Raw genomic sequence first — 18,039 nt, forward strand, 5'->3', positions numbered from 1 at the left:
TAAAGGACAAGTTTTAAGGCTACAGATTTGCTCAGCCTCGTCTCAACCACCAGCAGAAATGACTGAATACGGTAGGGCTTCATCCCCATAGTGCAATGAATTCCCACTTTTCACCAAAATCCCAGATGTACTCACTCGGTTGCTGTTGCACAAAGGAAACATTTCATTGTAACTTCTTCTGCTCACAGGAAGGGCAAAACATCTTTGAAAGCTGCTCTGATAGTCCAGTCTTCACAAACACACTTCTTCTTTCATCGAAGACTATTAGAGTCATGTGGCACGGAAACAGACCCTTTGATCCAAATCATCCATGCTGATCAGATATCCAAAATTAATCTAGTTCCATTTGCCAGCATTTGGCCCATATCCCTCTAAAACCCTTCATATTCATGGACCCATTCAGATGCCATTTAAATATGATCATTGTACCAGCGTCCATCACTTCCTTTGGCAGCTTGTTCCATCACGCACCACTGTCTTTGTGAAAATGTTGCCCCTCTCAGGCCCCTTTCCCCTTGAACCTCACCTTAAACCTCTGCCCCTCTAGTTCAGACTCCCCTACCCTGGGAAAAAGACTTTGGGTATTCACCCGATTCATGCCCCTTTAAACTTCAATAAGATCATCCCTCAGCCTCTGACGCTCAAGGGAAAATTATCCCTGGCCTATTCAGCCTCTCCCTGTAGCTCAAACCCTCCAAATCTGGTAACTGCCTTGTAAATCTTTTCCGAGCGCTTTCAAAATTTCACAACATCTTTCCATTGGACAGAGACCAGAATACATGCAACTTTCCAAAAGTGGGCTAACCAATGTCTTGTACAACCACAACATGATATCCCAACTCCTTTACTCAATACTCTGATCAATGAAGGAAAGCATAGGAAATGCCTTCTTCACTGTCCTATCTACCCGCAACTCCACTTTCAAGGAACTATGAACCTGCACTCCAAGGTCTCTTTGTTCTGCAATACGCCCCTTAAGTGTGTTGGTCATGCCTGGATTGCTTGACCAAAATACAAACCTCACATATCTCTAAATTAAACTCCATCTGCCAGTCCTCGGCCCATCCAATCAATTCTAATTGATAGTGAACTCTTTTTCCCCTCATTCCCTGGAAGCTGAAAATCTCCATCTGACACACTCTCCCTCCATCCTCCGTGGAATCCATTGCCAACTAATGCTGTGCAGGCCAGGTCACTGAGGATATTTAAGACTGAGCTAGATAGGTTCTTGAGTATCAAGGAGATTGAGGGTTACGGGGAGAAAGCTGGAGAATGGGTTTGAGAAACTGATCAGCCACAATCGAATGGTATGAACAGACCTGATGAGCTGAATGGCCTAATTTCTGCTCCTATGTCTTATGGTCTCTTGCTGTCCTGGACACAGTGGGAGAATTGGGAGCAGGCGTAGGCCATTTGGTCTTTCAAGCCTGCACCAGGATTGAACTGGATATGAATATACTTACATCTAGGTGGATGGCTGAGACCTTTTCACTGGAGCACAGGAGGTTGAGAGGTGACCTGAAACAAGTTTGAAAAACCAAGAAAGAGACTTTGTGGAGTGCCTCAGAGATTGATTCTTAGAGCAGCTGGTGCTGGAGCCGACCAGGGAGAAGGCAATTCTGGATCTGGTATTGTGTAACGAACCAGAATTGGTCAGAGACCTCGAAGTGAAGGAGCCATTGGGAAGTAGTGATCATAATACATTAAGCTTCAATCTGCAATTTGAGAGGGAGAGGGTACAGTCGGAAGTGACAGTACTTCTGTTGAATAAAGGGAACTATGGAGCTATGAGGGAGGAGCTGGCCAAAGTTCAATGGTGCAATACCTTAGCAGGGATGACCGTGGAGGAACAATGGCGGATATTTCTGTGTATAATGCAGAAGATGCAGGATCAGTTCATTCCTAAAAGGAAGAAAGATCCCAGGAGGAGGCATGGGCGGCCGTAGCTGATGAGGGAAGTTAAGAAACATATAAAGTTAAAAGAGAAAAAGTATAACATAGCAAAGATAAGTGGGAAAACTGAGGACTGGGAAGCTTTTAAAGAGCAACAGAGGATTACTAAGAAGGAAATACGCAGTGGGAAAATGAGGTACGAAGGTAAACTGGCCAATAATATAAAAGAGGATAGTAAAAGCTTTTTTAGGTATGTGCAAGGCAAAAAAATGGTTAGGACTAAAATTGGGCCCTTGAAGACAGAAACAGGGGAATATATTACGGGGAACAAAGAAATGGCAGAAGAATTAAATGGGTACTTCAGATCTGTGTTCACTGGGGAAGACACAAGCAATCTCCCTGAGGTAACAGTGGCTGAAGGACCTGAACTGAAGGGAATTTATATTTGTCAGGATTTGGTGTTGGAGAGACTGTTAGGTCTGAAGGTTGATAAGTCTCCAGGGCCTGATGGTCTACATCCCAGGGTACTGAAGGAGGTGGCTCGGGAAATCGTGGATACGTTGGTGATTATTTTCCAGAGTTCGATAGATTCGGGGTCGGTTCCTGAGGATTGGAGGGTGGCTAATGTTATACCACTTTTTAAGAAAGGTGGGAGAGAGAAAGCAGGAAATTATAGACCAGTTAGTCTGACCTCAGTGGTGGGAAAGATGCTGGAGTCTATTATAAAGGATGAAATTACGGCACATCTGGATAGTAGTAACAGGATAGGTCAGAGTCAGCATGGATTTAGAGGGGAAATCATGCTTGACTAATCTTCTGGAATTTTTTGAGGATGTAACTCTGAAAATGGACGAGGGAGATCCAGTAGTTGTAGTGTGCCTGGACTTTCAGAAAGCTTTTGATAAAGTCCTACACAGGTTAGTGAGTAATATTAGGGCGCATGGTATTGGGAGCAAAGTACTAAATTGGATTGAAAATTGGTTGGCTGATAGGAAACAAAGGGTAGTGATAAACGGCTCCATTTCGGAATGGCAGGCAGTGACCAGTGGGGTACCGCAGGGATCCGTGCTGGGACCGCAGCTTTTTACAATATATATTAATGATATAGAAGATGGTATCAGCAATAACATTAGCAAATTTGCTGATGATACAAAGCTGGGTGGCAGGGTGAAATGTGATGAGGATGTTAGGAGATTACAGGGTGACCTGGACAAGTTAGGTGAGTGGGCAGATGCATGGCAGATGCAGTTTAATGTGGATAAATGTATGGTTATCCACTTTGGTGGCAAGAACAAGAAGGCAGATTACTACCTCAATGGAATCAATTTAGGTAAAGGGGCAGTACAGAGAGATCTGGGTGTTCTTGTACACCAGTCAATGAAGGCAAGCATGCAGGTACAGCAGGTAGTGAAGAAGGCTAATAGCATGCTGGCCTTCATAACAAGAGGAATAGAGTATAGAAGCAAAGAGGTGCTTCTGCAGCTGTACAGAGCCTGGTGAGACCTCACCTGGAGTACTGTGTGCAGTTCTGGTCTCCAAATTTGAGGAAAGACATTCTGGCTATTGAGGCAGTGCAGCGTAGATTCACGAGGTCAATTCCTGGAATGGCGGGATTACCTTAACTGATAGACTGGAGCGAGTGGGCTTGTATACCCTTGAGTCTAGAAGACTGAGAGGGGATCTGATTGAGACATATAAGATTATGAAAGGATTGGACACTCTGGCAGCAGGAAACATGTTTCCGCTGATGGGTGAGTGCCGAACCAGAGGACACAGCTTAAAAATACGGGGTAGACCATTTAGGACAGAGATGAGGAGAAACGTCTTCACCCAGAGAATGGTGGCTGTGTGGAATGCTCTGCCCCAGAGGGCAGTGGAGGCCCAGTCTCTGGATTCATTTAAGAAAGAGTTAGATAGAGCTCTCAAAGATAGTGTAATCAAGGGTTATGGAGATATGGCAGGAAGAGGATACTGATTAGGAATGATCAGCCATGATCATATTGAATGGCGGTGCAGGCTCGAAGGGCTGAATGGCCTACTCCTGCACCTATTGTCTATTGTCTATAGATTAGGTGAATGGCAGGTGCCATTTCCTTAGGGTGGGGTTTTAAAGATTAGGGAGCAAATTCTTTAGATGAGAGGAGAAAGATTTTAAAAAGACTTCAAAAAAAATTTTAAAAAAGACATGAGCATTTTTTGTTTTGAGTGGTTTATGTGTGGAACGAACGTCCAGAGGAAGTGGTGCATGCAGGTATGGTTACAACGACATTTGGAGAATTACATGAATATGAAAGATTTAGAGGGACACGGGCCAAAAACTGGCAGGTGGGACAAGTTTAGTTTGAGAACACAGTCAGCATGGACTAGTTGGACTGAAGGGTGTGTTTCTGTGCTGTCTGACTCTGTAACTGTTCTAAACTCATCTTCAAACTATTTTCTTGCTTTCACCCATAAACTCCACTTTCAAGGAACTATAAACCTGTACTCCAAGGTCTCTTTCTTCTGCAACATTCCCCTTAACTGTGTCAGTCCTGCCTGGATTGCTTGACCAAAATGCAACCCCTCACATTTCTCTAAATTAAACTCCATCTACCACTCTTTAGCCCACCACCTTATCTGATCAATTCTAATTTAGAGTAAACTCTCTTTCCTCTCTCATTCCCTAGAAGTTAAAAATCTCCATCCCACAGTCTCCCTCCATTCTCACTTTGCTGAACCTAATCCCTACTGTACCTCATCCTGAAGGGTCTGGTTCATGCTGATTAACAAATCCACACTTGAGGTGGATCTAATTGAAACGTACAGAATACTGAATGGCCTGAACAGAGTGGAAGTTGGGAAGATGTTTTCATTCAAAGGAAAGACTAGAAACCAGTGGGCACAGCCTTAGAGTAGATTAGATTAGATTCCCTACAGTGTGGAAACTGGCCCTTTGGCCTAACTAGTCCACACTGACTCTCCAACGAGTAATCCACCCAGACCCATTCTCCCATATTTACACCAATACGCAATTTAACATGATCAATTCACCTAACCTGCATATCTTTAGTCTATGGGAGGAAACCAGAGCACCTGGAGGAAACCCATGTAGACACAGGGAGAATGTGCAAACTCCACACAGACCGTCGCCCGAGTAAAGGGAAGATCTTTTAGAATGGAGATAAGGAGAAACTTCTTCAGCCAGAGAGCAGTGAATCTGTGGATGTCACAGAAGACTGTGGAGGCCAGGTCAGTGAGGATATTTAAGACTGAGATGGAGATGTTCCTGAGTATCAAGGGGATTGAGGGTTATGGGGAGAAAGTGGGAAAATGGGGTGGAGAAACCTATCAGCCATGATTGAATGGTGGAGCAGACCTGATGGGCTGAATGGCCTAATTTCTGCTCCTATGTCTTTTGGTCTCTTGCTGTCCTGGACACAGTGTGAAAATTGGGAGCAGGAGTAAGCAATTTGGTCTTTCGAGTCTGCACCAGCATTCAACAGATCATAACTGAATACATCTAGTTGGATAGTCTGGGACGTTTTCATTGGAGGAGGTTGAGAGGTGACCTTGCAGAGGTTTATAAAATTATGAGGCACAGAGAGGCATGCTTTTTGTGGAACCCTACAGGAGTTTTCTGATCACAGAATCATACAGTACAGAAAAGGCCCTTTGACCCATCAAGTGTGTTCAACCACCATATTACCACTTACACTAGATTCATAGAGCTGTACAGCATGGAACCAGACTCTTTGTGTCCAAAACTAGAGGGCATAGGTTTAAGGTGAGAGGGGAAGGGGGATCTAAGGGGTAACCTTTTCACACAGAAGGTGATGCATGTATGGAATGAGCTACCGGAGGGAGTGGTGGGACTGGGACAATTATAATATTTCAAAGGTATTTGGATGAATATGTGAGTTGAGAGAGATATATGGTACAAATTCTGGCAAATCGGATGAGATTAATTTCAATTTAATCAGAGTGGCCATGTTGGATGGAAAGGTCAGTTTCCGTACTCTCCAGCTCAATGGTGGGGACATAACCTGTGGCCACATTCCCCCCTCCACCCTGCCACTTGTTCCCAGGCTCTGACCTACACAACATCGTTGGGTCACCCAGACCCTGACAATTTCCACATAGCTCCGGGCATTTCTCACAAGCATCACTCAGATTGTCAGCCACTGTCAGAAACTTTAGTTGTCCTTTCTGTCCAACCTTCAGCACTGGGTGAGCATTCTCTGTTCCCGTTGTGGGATCGTGTTCAAATAGCGACCAAAATCAGCGACTGATGAAAATAGTCTCTTTATTCAGCAACTGCAAGTTGCACAAGTTTGAGGTGGTGATGGAATCCTGAAATACTGTCCTTACAGCAGCCTCTTTACACACAGTTCTTACAGACATAATTTGGAGACGCCGGTGTTGGACTGGGGTGTGCAAAGTTAAAAATTACACAACACCAGCTTATAGTCCAGCCGGTTTAATTGGAAGCGCACTAGCTTTTGGAGTGACTCTCCTTCCTCAGGTGATAGTGGAGGGTTCAATCCTAACACAGAATTTATAGCAAACTTTTACAGCGTGATGTAACTGAAATTATACATTGAAAAATGTATAAAAAGGCTGTTAAGCCTTTCATCTGTTAGAATACCATGATAGTTTCACTTCTTTCATGTGTAAACCACAAAACCTTTTTTTAAAAAGTTGCATTCTCAGGTTAGCTGTTAACAATGGTGATAGCTAGACAATATGTTGAAGGTTTTGACACCCGGGGGGACCTAGAATCAGGGGATGTAGAGTCAGTATGGATAGAGCTGAGAAATTCTAAGGGTAGAATGGATGTAGGGTGTAAGTAGAATAAGGAGCTGAAATTGGCCTGTCGCAAAGATGTTACTACAGTTGTTATGGGGGATTTCAACATGCAGGTAGACTAGGAGAATCAGGATGGTATTGGACCTCAAGACAGAGACTTTGTGGGGTGCCTCCGAGATGGATTCTTAGAACAGCTGGTGCTGGAGCCTACGAGGGAGAAGGCAATTCTGGATCTGGTATTGTGCAACGAACCAGAATTGATCAGGGACCTCGAAGTGAAGGAGCCATTAGGAGGTAGTGACCATAATACAATAAGCTTCAATCTGCAATTTGAAAGGGAGAGGGTACAATCGGTAGTGACAATATTTCAGTTGAATAAAGGGAACTATGGAGTTATGAGGTAGGAGCTGGCCAAAGTTCAGTGGTGCAATACCTTAGCAGGGATGACAGTGGAGGAATAATCGAAGATATTTCTGGGTATAATGCAGAAGATGTAGGATCAGTTCATTCCAAAAAGGAAAGAGGAGGCAGGGGTGGCTGTGGCTGACAAGGAAAGTTAAGAAACATGTAAAGTCAAAAGAGAAAAGATATAACATAGCAAAGATGAGTGGGAAAACGGAGGACTGGGAATCTTTTAAAGAACAACAGAGGATTACTAAGAAGGAAATACACAGAAAAAATGAGGTACGAAGGTAAACTGGCCAAAAATATAAAGGAGGATAGTAAAAGCTTTTTTAGGTATGTGAAAGGGGAAAAATGGTTAAGACTAAAATTGGGCCCTTGAAGACAGAAACAGGAGAATATATTACAGGGAACAAAGAAATGGTAGAAGAATTGAATTGGTACTTCAGATTTGTGTTCACTGGGGAAGACACAAACAATCTCCCAGAGGTAACAGTGGCTGAAGGACATGAACTGAAGGGAATTTATATTTGCCAGGAATTGCTGTTGGAGAGATTGTTAGGTCTGAAAGCTGATATGTCCCCGGGGCCTGATGGGCTACATCCCAGGGTACTGAAGGAGGTGGCTCTAGAAATAATGGATGCGTTGGTGATTATTTTCCAGAGTTCGATAGATTCAGGATCAGTTCCTGCGGATTGAAGGGTGGCTAATGTTGTACCACGTTTTAAGAAAGGAGCGAGAGAGAAAGCAGGAAATTATAGACCAGTTAGTCTGACCTCAGTGGTGGGAAAGATGCTGGAGTAAATTATAAAAGGATGAAATTACGACACATCTGGATAGCAGTAATAGGATAGGTCAGAGTCAGCATGGATTTATGAAGGGGAAATCATGCTTGACTAATCTTCTGGAATTTTTTGAGGATGTAACTCTGAAGATGGACAAGGGAGATCCAGTGGATGTAGTGTACCTGGACTTTCAGAAAGCCTTTGATAAAGTCCCACATAGGAGGTTAGGGAGCAAAATTAGGGCGCATGGTATTGGAGGCAAATTACTAACTTGGATTGAAAATTGGTTGGCTGACTGACAGAAAACAGTAGTGATAAATGGCTCCCTTTCGGAATGGCAGGCGGTGATCAGTGCTGGGACTGCAGCTTTTTACAATATATATTAATGATATAGAAGATGGTATTAATAGTAACATTAGCAAATTTGCTGATGGTACAAAGCTGGGTGGCAGGGTGAAATGTGATGAGGATGTTAGGAGACATCCTGGACATGTTAGGTGAGTGGACAGATGCAGTTTAATGGGGATAAATGTATGGTTATCCACTTTGGTGGCAAGAACAGGAAGGCAGATTACTACTGAAATGGAGTCAAGTTAGGTAAAGGGGCAGTACAAAGATCTGGGTGTTCTTGTACACCAGTCAATGAAGGCAAGCATGCAGGTACAGCAGGTAGTGAAGAAAGCTAATAGCATGCTGGCCTTCATAACAAGAGGGATTGAGTATAGAAGCAAAGAGGTTCTTCTGCAGCTGTACAGGGCCCTGGTGAGACCGCACTTGGAATATTGTGTGCAGTTCTGGTCTCCAAATTTGGGGAAAGAGATTCTGGCTATTGAGGGATTGCAGCATAGGTTCACAATGTCAATTCCTGGAATGGTGGGACTATCTTACGTTGAAAGATTGGAGCGACTGGGCTTGTATACCCTTGAGTTTAGAAGACAGAGGGGATCTGATTGAGACATATAAGATTATGAAAGGATTGGACACTCTGGAGGCAGGAAACATGTTTCCGCTGATGGGTGAGTCCTGAACCAGAGGACACAGCTTAAAAATAAGGGGTAGGCCATTTAGGACAGAGATGAGGAGAAACATCTTCACCCAGAGAGTGGTGGGTATGTGGAATGCTCTGCCCCAGAAGGCAGTGGAAGCCCTGTCTCTGGATTCGTTTAAGAAAGAGTTGGATACAGCTCTCAAGGATAGTGTAATCAAGGGTTATGGAGATCAGGCAGGAACAGGATACTGATTGAGGATGATCAGCCATGATCATATTGAATGGTGGTGCAGGCTCGGAGGCAGAATGGCCTACTCCTGCACTTCTTGTCTATTGTTAACAGCTAACCCGAGAATGCAACTTTTTTAAAAAAAGGTTTTGTGATTTACACATGAAAGAAGTGAAACTATCACTGTATTCTAACAGATGAAAGATTTAACAGAATCAATTTTTCAATGTATAATTTCAGTTACATCACACTGTAAATTTTTGCTATAAATTCTGTGTTTGGATTGAGCCCTCCACTACCACCTGCTGAAGGACCGACTTTTTTTTTATTTCAAAAATATACTTTATTCATAAAATGATTTGATGGTCTGTACATTTGGTCATGCCATACATATGTCAACATTTACAAACACAGATCAGAATTTATCATTGTCATATACAGGTCTGTGCATTTCTCAATCTTATACATATATTTGGCTGAGGCATCAGCAGAGCCAAAAAAACGTCCGCATGGGCCCCCTGTTCTTCTTTAGGCAGGCCGATCTCACACGGTGGCCTTTCCCCACCGCGCCTTGGAGGCAGCTGCCCCAAGCTTTAGCGCGTCCCTCAACACGTAGTCCTGCACCTTGGAATGTGCCTGTCTGCAACACTCAGTCCCGGTCAACTCCTTCAGCTGGAAGATCAACAGGTTTCGGACCGCCCAGAGAGCGTCCTTCACCGAGTTGATGATCCTCCAGGCGCAGTGAATGTTCGTTTTGGTGTGAGTCCCGATGACCGACGCTCCGAAAGCTAGTGTGCTTCCAATTAAACCTGTTGGACTATAACCTGATGTTGTGATTTTTAACAAAGTTCTTACAGAGATTAACATTCCTCACTATGGTGTCTTATTGTTTTATCTATTGTACACAAACTGGCTACTACTCCCAATGGGATTGAGATTGTCTGTGTGGTCTGCTTGCTGAATTAAGAGGTGTTATTCCTTTAGTCTTTTAAGCTAGCAAATGTTCGTAAAAACACTAGGCCTGCATGCTCTAAATAAGTTGGACATTGTACCTGCACTAAATAAAAGAATAAAGGATATTAAACTGCTTACTGCAGAAATCGTGAGATTTCTTTAGTATTTGCCGGCGTGAATTTCATGTATTCCTGCAATTTCACAGAAGTGCAGTCTATATAGTCAGTTTCTTAAAGGGTCAGTGGCTGCGAGTTGAGGAAACTGATGCTCTGTATCTGTGCAGGTGGTTGGTAAGGACTGATTAATATCATAATTTTTCATGGAGACAAGATGGCATGGGATGGTATTGTTTTGAATACATTACTGCGTTCAGAGTTAGCTTTTGATGTAGAAATAAGCCTAAACACTTCTTGTAACAAGAGCTGTTAAGGGTTGAAGGTGTGAAAAAGCAGGAATGACTTGAAAGGTGTTTTAATTTAGTCTATCTTGTAATAGTAAAATAGACTGCAAAACCGCGGTTTTATGAATGAATGAAGCCGCATTATAGGAAGGAGGTATGAATGAATCAAACGGGAATGCAGTATTATTAGATATTAACAGGTTAGAAAAGACTTATGAATGAGTTGTGAGTGGGTTAGTAAAGAGACCACTTTATAATACAACATCTCACATCATGTTATCGTCCTCACAGCCTCATGGAAAGGGAGAAAGCGGAGCCAATCTTTACACAGAGTAAACTTCTTCACAGAGATAAACATGACGCGTATGCACCTCACAACTCTACTGCTTGTTTTAAATCAGTAAGTGTGTCTTAAATAGGTGTTCAATTCACCAAGGAATGTATGTCCTCTTGAACACTAATAGAAGTCACACCCACAAAGCTTCCAAACGTTCTCTACTCGGTGTGACTGGATTGTTGTCTGAACAGAAGGGATGACTGACTGAATATCTTCCAGCAGACGGAGCAGGTGAACGGTCTCTTCCCCAGTGTGGACAGGCTGGTGTCTCCGCCGGGAATACCAATCAATGAATCCCTTCCCGCACTCGGGGCAGGTGAACGGCCTCTCCCTGGTGTGGACCTGCTCCGTCACATGAAAGAAAACTAGATTTACAATTTAAGGCCAAACATGCTATTCTGCTAAGTTACACCAATTAATTGGTAATTTTTTTGTTTAAAAATGTGAAAACTTAGTGGACAGTTCTTCCAGTTAATCACTGATATTCAAATTTCTCTTCAGAATTAAATATCATAACAAAGCGGTGTCACTGTGGGATTTTAAATCTGTAGGGTGTGCTTGGTAAAGTTTGAATGAATAATATTTCAAATTGAATTTTATCGTGATGAGTACCAAGACTTTCTGGAGAGGAAAGATTTGCCCACAAAATAAGTGTTGGTTCTGTAGAAAATGAGTCTGGGGACTCAATAACAGGATAAAGAGATGACAGATGAATTGAAAAGAGCTTGAATGTCTTTACTAAAGAGGATACAAGAAACACCCTAGAACTAGCTGTAAATCAGGAATTGAAAGGGAGGGAGGAACTGAAGAAAATTACAATTACCAGGGCAGTAGTACTGAGTAAACTGTTGGAACTACAAGTTGACAAGTCCCAGCTACCCGAAGGATTTCATGCTAGACTCAAAGAAAAACTGGCTAGTGAAATAGTTAATGCATTGGTTTTAATTTTCCAAACCACATTAGTTTCAGGGAAGGTTTCTTTAGATTGGAAAACTGCTTTCTTCAATAAGGGAGACCGAGAACAGGAAACTGTGTCATAGGGAAAATGTTCAAAGCTATTATTAAAGATTTTATGATAGGGCACTCGTATAAGTTCAAGGTAATCAGGCAGCGTGAATATGTTTTTGTCAATGGGAAATAATGTTGTAATAATGTTTTGAAGAACGGCCTCTCCCCACTGCGACTGAGCTGATGAATCTCCAGTACCGACAGGGAATGGAATCCCTAGTCCCCACATTTTCACAACTTCTCCACAGTTCTGGTATCCTTTTGTCTCTCGGTTTCCGATGAACAATTGAAACTGTGATCACACTCAGCACGTACAGGTACCTCCTGCTACGAATAGTGTAATATTTTTTCAGTCTGTGTAACTGGTTGCAGCTCCTTCCCACAGTCAGCTCACTAGGACATTCTCTCTCAACGAGGGGAAAAGACATACAAACGTTGAGCAACGAGACAAAATGCAAAAGCAATAAAATGTCGAACCACAGGGGGAAAAATTGTGGTTCTGCCCTTTTTATTTCCTTTCGGCATTTGGACTCTTAAAATTTGCCAGTAACACCATCCACACGTAGAGCTTACTGCGCATGTTTGCCGGTGTCAGCAAAGCTGTGCGCATGCTCACCAGTGTCAGCAAAATACTGGGCATGCTCATCGCTGTCCGTAAAAAAAAGGCGCGCGACCTTTTCTTGATTGACCAATAGAGAATCCTGGAGGACCGGCAGGAGTCTGGTCCTCCTGCCAATCAGAGCCACCCCATTGTCTGAATGCGAACGTTGGTTCGTGAGTTTTTGAAGCTGCTACTCCTGTTCCTCTCTCTGAGTAAAGATTGAGCGTCACCCAGACGGCAAATTCCTTCCTCTGTTCAAGATCTGTGAGTACAGCACTCTCTTTTCCATTTCTTTTTCATTCTGGGATTCAATTATTGACTTGCAGCAATTGAAAGGAAAAGGAGTGAATCCTGGAGGGGACAGACTATGGAAACGTTGGTGGAGGTCTGTGTCTCAATTAGCAAAATAGACAGGCAGAAGACTGGAAGAACGCAACAGGCCAGGCAATATCAGGAGGTGGAGAAATCGACATTTCGGGTGTAATCCTTCTTCAAGACTGGGACCTGGTGTAGGGGGAGATGCAGATAAAGGGGGTGCAAGGGGCAGTGTGGTGAAGTGTGGATAGGTGAAGACAGGCTGAGGGTACGATCTGGTTGGTAGCATGGACCAGTGGAAATGAGCCATCCAGGCTCAGAAGGGATTCGGGGAATGGGAAAGGAGGTTATTTGAAAGTGGAGATATCAATGTTGACTCCTCTGAGCTGTATACTGGATTAGTGGTGCTGGAAGAGCACAGCAGTTCAGCACCACTAATCCAGTATTTGGTTTTCAGCATCTGCAGTCATTGTTTTTATCCTCTGAGCTGTAGGCTGCCCAGGCGGAGGATGAAGTGTTGTTCCTCCAATGTGCAGTTTGGTTCGTTGTGACAATGGAAGAGGCCAAAGATGATCATGCCAGAAAGAGAGTGGGAAGGGGAATTAAAATGGGTGGTGACTGGGAGGTCTGTTCGGCCTCTGTTAATCCAGCTGCTAAGCTCAGTGAATCGTTCCCCAAGTTTACACTTAGTCTCCCCTTTGTACAGAAGACCACAATTTGCAGACACGTGGCAAATGCAGTACCACTATGTGAAGTTTTAGCCTTTGCTGTGGAAAAAAAAAAGCAGAAAGGAGGTGTATTACTTAAATGGTGATGTATTGGGATGTGGAGAAAGTGAGAATTGCAGATACTGGAGATCAGAGTCAAAAAGTGTGGTACTGGAAAAGCATAGTAGCTTAGGCAGCATCCAAGGAGCAGAAGGGTCAACATTTTGGGCACGGGTCCTTCTTCAGGAATGATGTGTGGATGTATAGAGGGATCTCAGCATCCTTTCTACACCAGTCAATGCCAGTTGTCAGACAGGTGCAGCAAGCAATCAGCAAAACAAGTGGTATATTAGCAAGACGAATTGAGTTCAGAAGTGGGGATGCCTTCCTGCAGTTAGGGGGTTGTTGAATATATTCAAGGCTGAGTTCATCTGGGTTTTGAACAGCAAAGAAGTAGATGGTTAAGGGGGAAGGCAAGAAAATGATTTTAAGACCAAGAAAGAATTGTTATAGTATCAGACAGCACAGAAACAGACCCTTCAGTCCAACTAATCCATGCTGACTATATTCAAACTAAACTAGGCCCACCTACCTGTGTGTGGCCCATATCCCTCTGAACCTTTCCTATTCATGTACTTATCCAAATGTCTTTTAAGTGTTGTTACTGGACCTGCATCCATCACTTTCTCTGGATATTCATTCCACACATCAACTATTCTCTGTGTAAAGAATAAAGGTGCCCCTCATGCCTTTTTAAAATCTTTCTCCTCTCTCCTTCAAATTTGCTGCATAATCTTGATGCCCCCACCTGGTGGAAAGAATACCCGGTGGTCACCTCCTCGATGTCCCTCATGATTTTATACACCTCTGTAAGGTCACCTCTCAACCTCCTGTGCTCCAGTGAAAAACGGCCCAGCCTATCCACTGAGGTGTTGGTAGATTAATATCCCACTATGATCTGTTCAATACTGGTGCAAGCTCAAAAGACCAAATGACCTTCTCCTGTTCCCACTCTCACTGAGTCCAGGACAGCAAGACATAATAAGACATAGGAGCAGAAATTAGACCATTCATCTCACCGGCTGTCATCGAGTCACAGAGATGTACAGCATGGAAACAGACCCTTCAGTCCAACCTGTCCATGCCGACCAGATATCCCAACATAATCTAGTCCCATCTGCCAGCACCCGGCCCGTATCCCTCCAAACCCTTCCTATTCATGTACCCATCCAAATGCCTCTTGAATGTTGAAATGGTACCAGCCTTTACCACGTCCTCTGGCAGCTCACTCCATACACGTACCACCCTCTTAGGTGAAAAGGTTGCCTTTTAGTTTTCTTTTATATCTTTCACCTCTCATCCTAAATCTGTGCCCTCTAGTTCTGGACTCCCGACCCCAGGGAAAAGACTTTGCCTATTTACCCTATCCATGCCCCTCATAATTTTATAAATCTCTATAAGGTCACCCCTCAGCCTCCAACGCTCCAGGGAAAATAGCCCCAGCCTGTTCAGCCTCTCCTGAAAGCTAAAATTCTCCAACCCTGGCAACATCCTTTGGAATCTTTTCTGAACCCTTTCAAGTTTCACAACCTCCTTCCAGAAGGAGACCAGAACTGCATGCAATACTCCAGCAGTGGCCTAACCGATGTCCTGTACAGCCACAATATGACCTCCCAACTCCTATACTCAATATTCTGACAAATAAAAGAAAGCATACCAAATGCTGCCTTCACTATCCTATCTACCTGCGACTCGACTTTCAAGGAGCTATGAACCTGCATCCCAAGGTTCAGCAACACTCCCTAGGACCTTGCCAATAAGCGTATAAGTCCTGCTAAGATTTGCTTTCCCAAAATGTAGCACCTCGCATTTATCTGAATTAAATTCCATCTGCCACTTCTCAGCCCATTGGCCCATCTGATCCAGATCCTGTTGTAATCTGAGGCAACCTTCTTCATTGTCCACTACACCTCCAATTTTGGTGTCAACTGCAAACTTACTAACTGTACCTCTTATGCTCGCATCCAAATCATTTATGTAAATGACAAAAAGTAGAGGGCCCAGCACTGATCCTTGTGGCACTCCACTGGTCACAGGCCTCTAGTCTGAAAAATAACCTTCCACCACCATCTTCTACCTTTGAGCCAGTTTTGTATCCAAATGGCTAGTTCTCCCTGTATTTCATGAGATCTAACCTTGCGAATCAGCCTCCCATGGGGAACCTTGTCAAACGCCTTGTCAAAGTCCATATAGATCACATCTACCACTCTGCCCTCATCAATTCTCTGTTACTTCTTCAAAAAACTCAATCAAGATTGTGCGACATGATTTCCCACGCACAAACCCATGTTGACTATCCCTAATCAGTCCTTGCCTTTCCAAATACATGTACATCCTGTCCCTCAGGATTCCCTCCAACAACTTGCCCACCACTGACGTCAGGCTCACTGGTCGATAGTTCCCTGGCGTGTCCTTACCGCCCTTCTTAAACAGTGGCACCATGTTTACCAACCTCCAGTCTTCCGGCACCTCACCTGTGACTATCGATGATATAAATATCTTAGCAAGAGGCCAAGCAATCACTTTTCCAGCTTCCCACAGAGTTCTAAGGTACACCTGATCAGATCCTGGGGATTTATTCACCTTTTTATGTATTTCAAGACATCCAGCACTTCCTCCTCTGTAATCTGGACATATTTTGCAAGGTGTCACCATCTATTTCCCTGCAGTCTATATCTTCTATATCCTTTTCCACAATAAATACTGTTGCAAAACACCAATTTCGTATCTCCCCCATTTTCTGCAGCAATACCGTCAAGATTAGCCTTTCTCTAATTTAGAACTTCAACTTTTAGATCTGGTCTATCCTTTTCCATCACTATTTTAAATCCAATAGAATTATGGTCGCTGGCCCCAAAGTGCTCCCCCATTACACCTAGGTCACCTGCCCTGCCTTATTTCCCAAGAGTAGGTCAAGTTTTCCACCTTCTCTAGTAGGTGCATCCACATACTGTATCAGAAAATTGTCTTGTACACACTTAGCTATCTGTAAGAATGGAGAGGAATTTGTTAAGATTGTATTATATCGTCAGAGGGAAATTGAGAAACAAACTTGTGAGGAGATCTCAGCTATCTGTAAGAATAATAGGGTGGTTATGGCCAGGGAATTTAACTTTCCAAACATAGACTGGGACTGCCAGTGTTATGGGTTTAGATGGAGAGGAATTTGCTCCGCCATTCAGTCATGGCTGCTAGGTTTCTCAACCCCATTCTCCCACTTGCTCCCTGTAACCCTTGATCCCCCTTTCTACTTGAACATATCTATCTCAGTCTTAAATATCCTCAGTGACCTGACCTGCACAGCATTCTGTGGCAATGAATTCCATAGATTCACCACTCTCTTGCTGAACAGGTTTCTCATTATCTCCACTTTAAGGCTGGGCCTTGAGTCCTAGTCTCTCCTCAAATGGAAACATCTTCCCAACATCTACTCTGTACAGGCCATTCAGTATTCTGTATGTTTCAATTAGATCCTCCCTGGATGTGGGCCTGTTTATCAGCATGAACTAGACCCTTCAGGATGAGGTACAGCAGGGATTAGGTTCAACAAAGTGAGAATGGAGGGAGAGTGTGTGGGATGTAGATTTTCAGCTTCTAGAGAATAAGAGAGGAAAGAGATTTGCTTTAAATTAGAATTGATCAGATGGGCCAGTGGTCTGCGGAGTGGCAGATGGAGTTTAATTTAGAGAAATTGAGGTGTTGCATTTTTGTCAAGCAATGCAGGCGGGACTGACACAGTTAAGGGGAGTATTGCAGAACAAAGAGCCCTTGGAGTGCAGGTTCATAGTTCCTTGAAAGTGGAGTCTCAGGTAGGCAGGATAGAGAAGGCGGCATTCGGTATGAAGATGGAGAGGAGCTCCTTTTCCCGGTGAGTAGTGAATCCATGGAATTCTTTGCCCAAGGAAGCAGTAGAGGCAGCTTCATGAAGTATATTCAGGACACTGTTGAATGGGTTTTTGCATGGTAGGGGAATTGAGGATAGTTGGTACAATGCAGGGAGGTGCAGCTGAGATGATGGATAGATCAGCCACGATCTTAATGAATGGCAGAGCAGGCAGGATGGGCGAAATGGCCTACTCTCTCTATTACTATGAAACTATAAACCTGCATTTCCCATGGTTAACCCACCTAACCTGCATATCCTTGGACACTCTGGGCAATTTAGCATGGCCAATCCAAATCAAGGCTGAAAATGTGTTGCTGGAAAAGCGCAGCAGGTCAGGCAGCATCCAAGGAACAGGAGAATCAACGTTTCGGGCATCAGCCATTCCTGATGAAGGGCTGATGCCCGAAACGTCAATTCTCCTGTTCCTTGGATGCTGCCTGACCTGCTGCGCTTTTCCAGCAACACATTTTCAGCTCTGATCTCCAGCATCTGCAGTCCTCACTTTCTCCAATCCAAATCAAGATCAGTGAGCAATGTGGAAAATGAACATCAGAGTATGATAGAAAGGAACAAGGATATTAAATGTACCAGCACTCAAGATTGGATTCTAAAGATACAAAAGTTGAAACTAAAAAGGGTGTGTCTGAATGTATGCTGCATTGTAAAAAAGTGAATGAATTGACTGTGCA

General features: G+C 43.6%; 2 protein-coding genes across 2 annotated transcripts in view; both read left to right on the top strand.

The window, feature by feature from the left end:
* Positions 1 to 18,039, top strand: part of LOC140460923 (sulfhydryl oxidase 1-like) — a 45,594-nt gene that overhangs the window by 18,865 nt on the left and 8,690 nt on the right. The window lies entirely within an intron of this gene.
* Positions 12,508 to 18,039, top strand: part of LOC140460903 (uncharacterized) — a 261,829-nt gene continuing 256,297 nt past the window's right edge. The window contains exon 1 of the mRNA XM_072555596.1: positions 12,508 to 12,646. The gene's annotated coding sequence lies outside the window, so the exon portion shown is untranslated. The remainder of the gene's footprint in view (positions 12,647 to 18,039) is intronic.

Source organism: Chiloscyllium punctatum, chromosome 36 (genome assembly GCF_047496795.1).
Source record: "Chiloscyllium punctatum isolate Juve2018m chromosome 36, sChiPun1.3, whole genome shotgun sequence".
In the NCBI taxonomy this organism is placed as follows: domain Eukaryota; kingdom Metazoa; phylum Chordata; class Chondrichthyes; order Orectolobiformes; family Hemiscylliidae; genus Chiloscyllium; species Chiloscyllium punctatum.